The following is a 7,894-nucleotide window of genomic DNA, read 5'->3' on the forward strand; positions in this document are numbered from 1 at the left end:
TGTTAAATCCACTTCAATCAGTGTAGATGAAGGGGAGGAGACAGGTTAAAGATGGATTTTGAAGCCTGAGACATGAATTGTGTATGTGTGCCATTCAGAGGGTGAATGGGCAAGACGAAAAAATGTCAGTTCCTTTGGAAGGAGGTGCCAGGTGCACTGGTTTGAGTGTGTATAGGAACTGCAGCGCTGCTGGGTTTTTCACGCTCAACAGTTTCCCGTGTGTATCAAGAATCGCCCACCACCCAAAGGGCATCCAGCCAACTTGACACAACTGTGAGAAGCATTAGAGTCAACACGGGCAGGAATTCCTGTGGAACGCTTTCGACACCTTGCAAAGTCCATTCCCGCAACAAATTGAGGCTGCTCTGAGGGGCAAAAGGGGGTGCAACTCAATATTAGGAGGTTGTTCCTAATGTATTATGTCCCCATACTTTACATAGTTTTACATATTTCTCAATGCCCAGCTGAGCCTCTGGATTTCCAATTGTTATAAATGTGTGGAGTTCTCATGATGATACTACATGCTTTTCAACCACCGACTTTACATCCATCAACCATTTAGATGTGTCATCATGGCCTCTTAGTGCAACGCATTGGTCCAATTAAGATAAAGCAGGGCACTATGGGAATATTTATGGACAAATCTTCCCACTGTGTCTCAGTCAGACCACAGTTCAGGCCCAAATGACCTGCCTTCACAACAGGAGACCTCGATCTGCATGCTTAAACCTCCTAATAAACAGCATGGTTGTTATGAACAAGACAGGCTGATTGTAACAAGGAAAGACAGGGCAGCGTCTTCAGCCTGACAGACAGACACAGTGTGAGTCCTAATTAGCAGCCTATTCACTATTTTTGACCAGAGCCCTATGGGCCCTTGTCAAAAGTAGCACACTACATAGGGAATAGGTTGTCATTTGGGATGCAACCGCACTCTGATCAGCAACCTGTGGCAGTGCAGTGAAGAACAGCAGGAAACTGAAATCAAATGTTGTTGGCAACTTTTTTTCTTTGTGATTTTTTAGACCGGTGGAAATCACCAAGTGTGACAATTATTCTGGACAAGGTCTTGCCACATATTTTAAAGAATGGAATGTGCAGGCAAATTGAATTAAGCTTTACTGGCAAACAGGACTGAACGACTGAACTATGGTGACCTGAAGCAGTTGTTTTGCTTTGATTTTGTACACCTAACATTGTCTTGACTCCCTTTATCATGTCTAAGTCGACCTTTTAAAACAAAATTGTACTGATCATATCCACTTAAGGTAGTGGATGGAGTATTTGATATTATACCATTAAGCACAAAGTGGTTGAATCAACGTTTTTTCCACGTCATTACAACCAAAATATATAATGTGATGCCGTTGAAAGGAATTTCAATATCATTATTTCGTTTTTTTACCCCAACTTTTAACCTAATTCCAATGACATGGTTTAAATATTTGTTGATTTCATGTTGAATTCACATTAGCTTACACCTCAATTAAATGTAAATAAGTTCTTAAACTGTTGAACTGACGTATGTGCCCCGTGGGATGGTCATTCTATTTGATCATTCTGGGCATACCCATGGTCAAACCAACAATCCTCTCAACTGTACTTATAGATGTATCCTGTTGGGATTATTACTTCAAATCTGTACGGGAAATAGTGTCATATAATGGGAACAGACGGGAGGAAGTGACGTCGTCTAGGATGAGGTTAGGGCATACAGGATTGAATGCTACTGGACTGTGTAATGGCGGTATGGTACAGGAAACGGTTGAACATGTGTTATTATTTTGTGAAATGTATGATGTAGTAAGGGAGAGGTTGTTTAACAGGTTGTTATTTTGGGTGGGGGTGATGGGAGTAGTGAGATTTGTAGGGAATTGTTTTATTTTATTTGAAATTCAGGGTTAGTTAGGAGAATATAGTGGTAGGTCGTGACTGGATTCACACTCCAGTACAGTAGGTGGCTGGGTATGCATCTGTCAGTGGGTTGCGATCCGCCAATGCAAACTTGAAGAAGAAGCTCACCAGGTCCTTGTATAAAGATTGAGTCGTGGTGACCCAGCCCACAGTGAAATGAGAAGATGAAGGATCCAATGTCAAGCTACTACAAGAAGCAAGCATTAGGAGAACTCTGCCAAAGGTTACCGATGAAACGTCATCCCACCCTTTCGGCAGGTTCAATGGGTTGTTGTATCGGGTGAACACAACTTCATAGACAACAGTATTGGTTATGTAAGTTGCTGTCCTTGCTGTCTGCTGTACAGAGCTATCGACGGTCTACTATTCAGTTCTGCCTGTTAGTCAGTTCTGTTGCAAATGATATACAGGTCAAGAATCTCTATGCGTACATTATGAACTAGAAGCAGTTTGGTGGTGGAATACAGTGTAAAGCACTGTGAGTGATCATTAGAATAGACATAGTAAAGAAGTCCAGCAAAATATATTATGCAGATAGATCATTTGTTGATTCCACATAGATAACTATCTGACAAAGCCAATCTGTATCTCTAATTTACGGTCACTGCGAGACCCTGAATACAACAAGTACAACAAAGTCAAACAACTACAGGTTGTGGGAAAGCAAACGTCTATGTCTTTGACTAGAATAATAATACAATTTGAAAAAGAAAAAGAAAACGGGGGTAGAAAGAAAGGGAAAAAACACGCTGACCCCAAAAGAACCTGCAAAGCACAAAAGACCAAAACACATCAGCCTCAGAAAAGGCTTCTAGATTGTTAAGACCCACGACTTTCAAACAAATGCCCTGAACTGGGCCGCTCTAGCCCCCTGCGGTGGGAAAATGCTGTGAATGGTGTGCTGGGCCTGTGAGGAAGGGATCCGGTCAGGGAATAAAGACTATTTTCTGGGAGCTGAATCAGGGATGTGTTTGGGAGCAGGGGCTTCACTAAGCAGGAGTGATGTTTTAATTACAATCAGTCAGTGCAGACAGCTTAGAAGTGTCACTTGACTGAAGGAATATGGGATGGGGTGGGATGGGGTTCTTTGGTGCGTGTGCGTGTGCGTGCGTGTGGTTGTGTGTGAGCGCACGCGCAAGCGGTTGTGCGTGTGGCTACACATGTAAGATCTTAATTTGAGTCAGTTTTCTACAGCAGGAAAATAACCTGTAGCAAAAGGGAATGTTAATTATTATATGAATTATAATTAATGGACATTTTTGTAGGGGTTGATACATTTTTTGTAAGGGAAAATTAAGTCTGAAATGTAAAAGTGGAAATTAGAAACTTCAGAATACTTTTTAAACCTCAAATATACTACACATGTTAACTACCTGCAACAAGATGGTCAAATTAAGATCCAACCTATGTACAGGCATGTCGGTGTGTGTCCGTCTGTACTGTATCTATACTGAACAAAAATATAAATGCAACATGTAAAGTGTTGCTCCCATGTTTCATGAGCTAAAATTAATGATACAAGAAATGTTCTATACTCACAAAAAGCTTATTTCTCTAAAATGCACATTTGTTTACATCCCTGTTAGTGAGCATTTCTCTTTTGCCAAGATAATCCATCCACCTGAGGTGTGGCATATCAAGAAGCAGATTAAACAGCATGATTATTACACAGATGCACCTTGTGCTGGGGACAATAAAAGACCACTCTATAATGTGCAGTTTGTCACACAACACAGATGCCACAGATGTCTCAAGTTTTGAGGGAGAGTGCAACTGTTGAAACATTTAAATCAACACTGTATTCTATATGAGCACCAATATGGTTTTCATAAAAACTACTCCACAGATATGTCTCTTTTGCAACTTTACAGCCCTTACCAACTGTCAGGTATACTCCCTCTCCGGCCTCTAGGTCATAAAATAAAATCAGGCTGCTGATTATCCCGCGCACCTGTCACTATCGTCTCGCGCACCTGCGCCTCATGACACACACCTGGACTCCATCACCTCCTTGGTCATCTTCCCTATATCTGTCCCTCTTCTTGGCTCTTTCCTTAGGTGTTATTGACTCTGTTTTCATGTAGGTGTGTTGTTTGTGTTCATTGTTGCTTTTATTTAATAAACCCCTCACTCCCTGAACTTGCTTCCTGATTCTCAGCTTACTCGTTATAGAATAACGCCTTGCCAAAGGGAAGCATTAGAGGGTGTTTTTTATTTGTATTTTTTGGGTTGGAGGTGATGTCGGGTCCGGGTGTCTGAACCGGAGCCGGTTTGTCAGGCTCCCATGCCTCAGCTGGCCCGACATGCTCCCATGCCACAGCGGGCTCGACAGGCTCCCATGCCACAGTGGGCTCGACAGGCTCCCATGCCACAGCGGGCTCGACAGGCTCCCATGCCTCGACCGAGGCAACAGGGGAGGTCTGTCGGCTCATCAGGCTCTCATGCTGGAGCCGTGCGTCAGGGAGGGGGTACTGTCACGTGTGCTCTGGCCTCTAGGTCGCCATGGCTGCTCGTTATGGCGCACACCTGTCACCATCGTTACGAGCACCTGCGAGTCATCAGACTCACCTGTACTCCATCACTTCCCTGATTACCTTCCCTATATATGTCGCTCCCTTTGGTTCCTTCCCCAGGCGCTATTGTTTCTGTTTCCTGTCTGTGTGTTGTTCATGTTTCTTATTTTGTACTATGTTGTGTTTATTTATTAAAACACTCACTCCCTGAACTTGCTTCCCGAATCTCAGCCCACATTCGTTACACCAACAATAAATACGCTCTTGGCATCTTTTTAGATGAATCCAAAGCATTTGACACCGTTGATCATGATATATTACTTTCTAAATGGCATTATTATGTTGATTTAAGGCAGCCTTCTCATCCAGAGAGGTTGGGTTAAATGCGGCGGACACATTTCTGAATGCTTCCAGATGAGTTGTAATTGATGAAATTGTCTGAATGCTTCCAGATAAACAAATTATCTTTAAATGTAAAAAGAAAACCCGTCTTTATTGTATTGTAACGATGAGAAATATTGTAAAGAAATAAAAAGAGCAAGAATCTCAATTAGTGGGAATGAAGTGGAACAAGTCCCATCCACTATATTCCTCTGATGAGTTGTAATTGATGAAAAGTTGTCCTGGAAAGATCATATTACATTTGTCTGCAGCAAAGTGATGAAATCTGTTGGTATCATCAGAAAGATTAGAGGTTTGGTTCATCAGGCTAGATTCCTAACTCTATACTATAGCTTAGTTTTCCCATATCTCATTTACTGTAATATTGTCTGGGCCAGTACATATGCCTCCTACCTACACAATTACTCATCATACAAAAGACATTGGCGAGACTAGCCACCTCCTCTAATTAACTGGCTCCATCTGCACCTTTGTTTAAGAAACTCTATATCTTGTCTATTTATGAACTATTCTATTTAATGAACGCCAATTATGCACTTTCATCTACAAATACTCATACCTTTCAGACAGTTTCCATAAACCCTTCTATGGATTCTTCCAGGTTCATTCTGAAATCCATCTGTATATAACACGAGACACTGCAATAACCTTCACCTGCCCCACTGCCATACCTCACATAGTACATTTCCGAACAGACACCATACTCCGGAATGCTTATCTTCACGTTGCCAAAACCACATCTTCCCTCAATAAGACCACTGGGTGACAGCACACACGCACAAACGCACGCGCACACACACACACACACACACACACACACACACACACACACACACACACACACACACACACACACACACACACACACACACACACACACACACACACACACACACACACACACACACACACACACACACACACACACATTTCTTTCTTATTCGGCTTATCAGGCCACATCGGCTTTTTCACCTGCGGGATCATATGAGACCAGCCAACTGGACAGCTGATGAAACTGAGGAGTATTTCTGTCTGAAAAAAAAGAAGCTGTTTTGGAGGGGAAAAACTCATTCTGATTGGCTGGGTCTGGCTCCCAAATGGGTGGGCCTGACACCCGAGTGGCTAGGCCTATGCCCTCCCAGGTCCACCCATGACTACGCTCCTGCCCAGTCATGTGAAATCCATAGATTAGGGCCTAATTCATATATTTCAATTGACTGATTTCCTTATATAAACTGTAACTCAGTGAAACCTTTTAAATTGTTACATGTTGCCTTTCTATTTTTGTTCAGTATATATAGTTAGATCTATAAGACGGAACACAATATTGAACTTAGTAAAAAGCACATGAAAGCCCACTTGGAGTTTGTGAAAAGGCACCTAAAGGACTCTCAGACCATGAGAAACAAGGTTCTCTGGTCTGATGAAACCAAGATTGAACTATTTGGTCTGAATGCCAACCGTCACGTCTGGAGGAAGCCTGACACATCCCTAAGGTGAAGCATGGTGGTGGCAGCATCATGCTGTGGGGATGTTTTTCAGAGGCAGGGACTGGGAGACTATTCAGGATCGAGGGAAAGATGAACGGAGCAAAGTACAGAGAGATCATTGATGAAAGCCTGCTCCAGAGTGCTCTAGACTGGGGTGAAGGTTCACCTTCCAGCAGGACAACGACCCTAATTACACAGCCAGTGGCTTCGGGACAAGTCTCTGAATGTCCTTGAGTGGCCCAGCCAGAGCCTGGCCTTGAAACCAATCGAACATCTCTGGAGAGACCTGAAAATAACTGTGGAGCGACACTCCCCATCCAACCTGACAGAGCTTGAGAGGATCTGCAGAGAAGAATGTGAGAAACTCCCCAAATACAGGTGTGCCAAGCTTGTAGAATCATACCCTAGAAAACTCAAGTCTGTAATCGCTGCCAAAAGTGCTTCAACAAAGTACTGAGTAAAGGGTCTGAATACTTATGTAAATGTAATATTTCATTTTTTGAATGCACTGTATCACAGGCATAGTAAGTACACTTTCCCTCTATAATGTAGTTATCAGCAGTCAGAGATAGAAGGGGGGCGTCAAGAGCAGTGTTGGTACAGATTTTTTTTTTCGTAAAACATTTTTGGGGGGGATGGCAGATGGGAGGGGGATTATTTAAAATCATTTTTTGAAGAGGTAGGGTTTTATATGCTTTCAGAAGTTGGGCAGGGACTCTGCTGTCCTAGCTTCAGGGGGAAGCTGGTTCCACCAATTGGGTGCCAGGACAAAGTTGTGCTTTGACTGTGCTGAGCGGGAGCTGCCCTCCAATAGGCAGCATGCTTTTTTGCCTTTATACAGTACAACCACATTGACAAAAATGTACCTCTACCATAGACCAGTTAAACTTGTACAACACTTCCAATAAACAGTGGTCAAAATAACCATCTGAAAGCCACTCTCCCACTAAGCCACGCCTCCAATATAATTTCCCAGTGGGCCTTTCCTTTTCGAGTGCATAGTAGAGTTACCACCCATGACTGTATTTGTTAGTGACAGACACATTGTCTTTAATTGGATCATGTTCAGTCTGTGGCCTTCATCAAATAACTTCTGGGCATACAGCATTTTATCATTCAAATGAAACTTTATGCCAATACATAAAATATTTCTTAAGGGCTAAATTTGAGGTCTAGATTTACGCTAATACAAGAGCCTGAAATTCGTGGGTTTACAGGGTACATCAGGACTGCAAGTACGCTTGCTAAAGTCACAGATTTTCAAAAGATCCTGTTTAAAGGCTTTCCTGGTTTATCCCCTCCTGTTTCCAAGACTTTTACAACCGGGATTTCTGGAAAACCTGGGAGGTTTGTGTATGTTGCAAGAAATGTGCAACCCTACCTTCAAGTCACATTATGCTGGCTTGCAAAGGGATTTGTAATTATTCCTCTTGGAATCCAGCCAGAGTTAGGATATCTAACAGTTGGATTTTTTATTCACCCGCAACTAAGACTGTAAAGGTTTAGAGTCGACAACCATTTCAGTAAAGGGTGTAAAAAATCAAACTAACTGATTGGATTAGTTGAGACAAATGT

The sequence above is a fragment of the Oncorhynchus gorbuscha genome, linkage group LG01, assembly GCF_021184085.1.
Source record: "Oncorhynchus gorbuscha isolate QuinsamMale2020 ecotype Even-year linkage group LG01, OgorEven_v1.0, whole genome shotgun sequence".
Classification (NCBI taxonomy): Eukaryota; Metazoa; Chordata; class Actinopteri; order Salmoniformes; family Salmonidae; genus Oncorhynchus; species Oncorhynchus gorbuscha.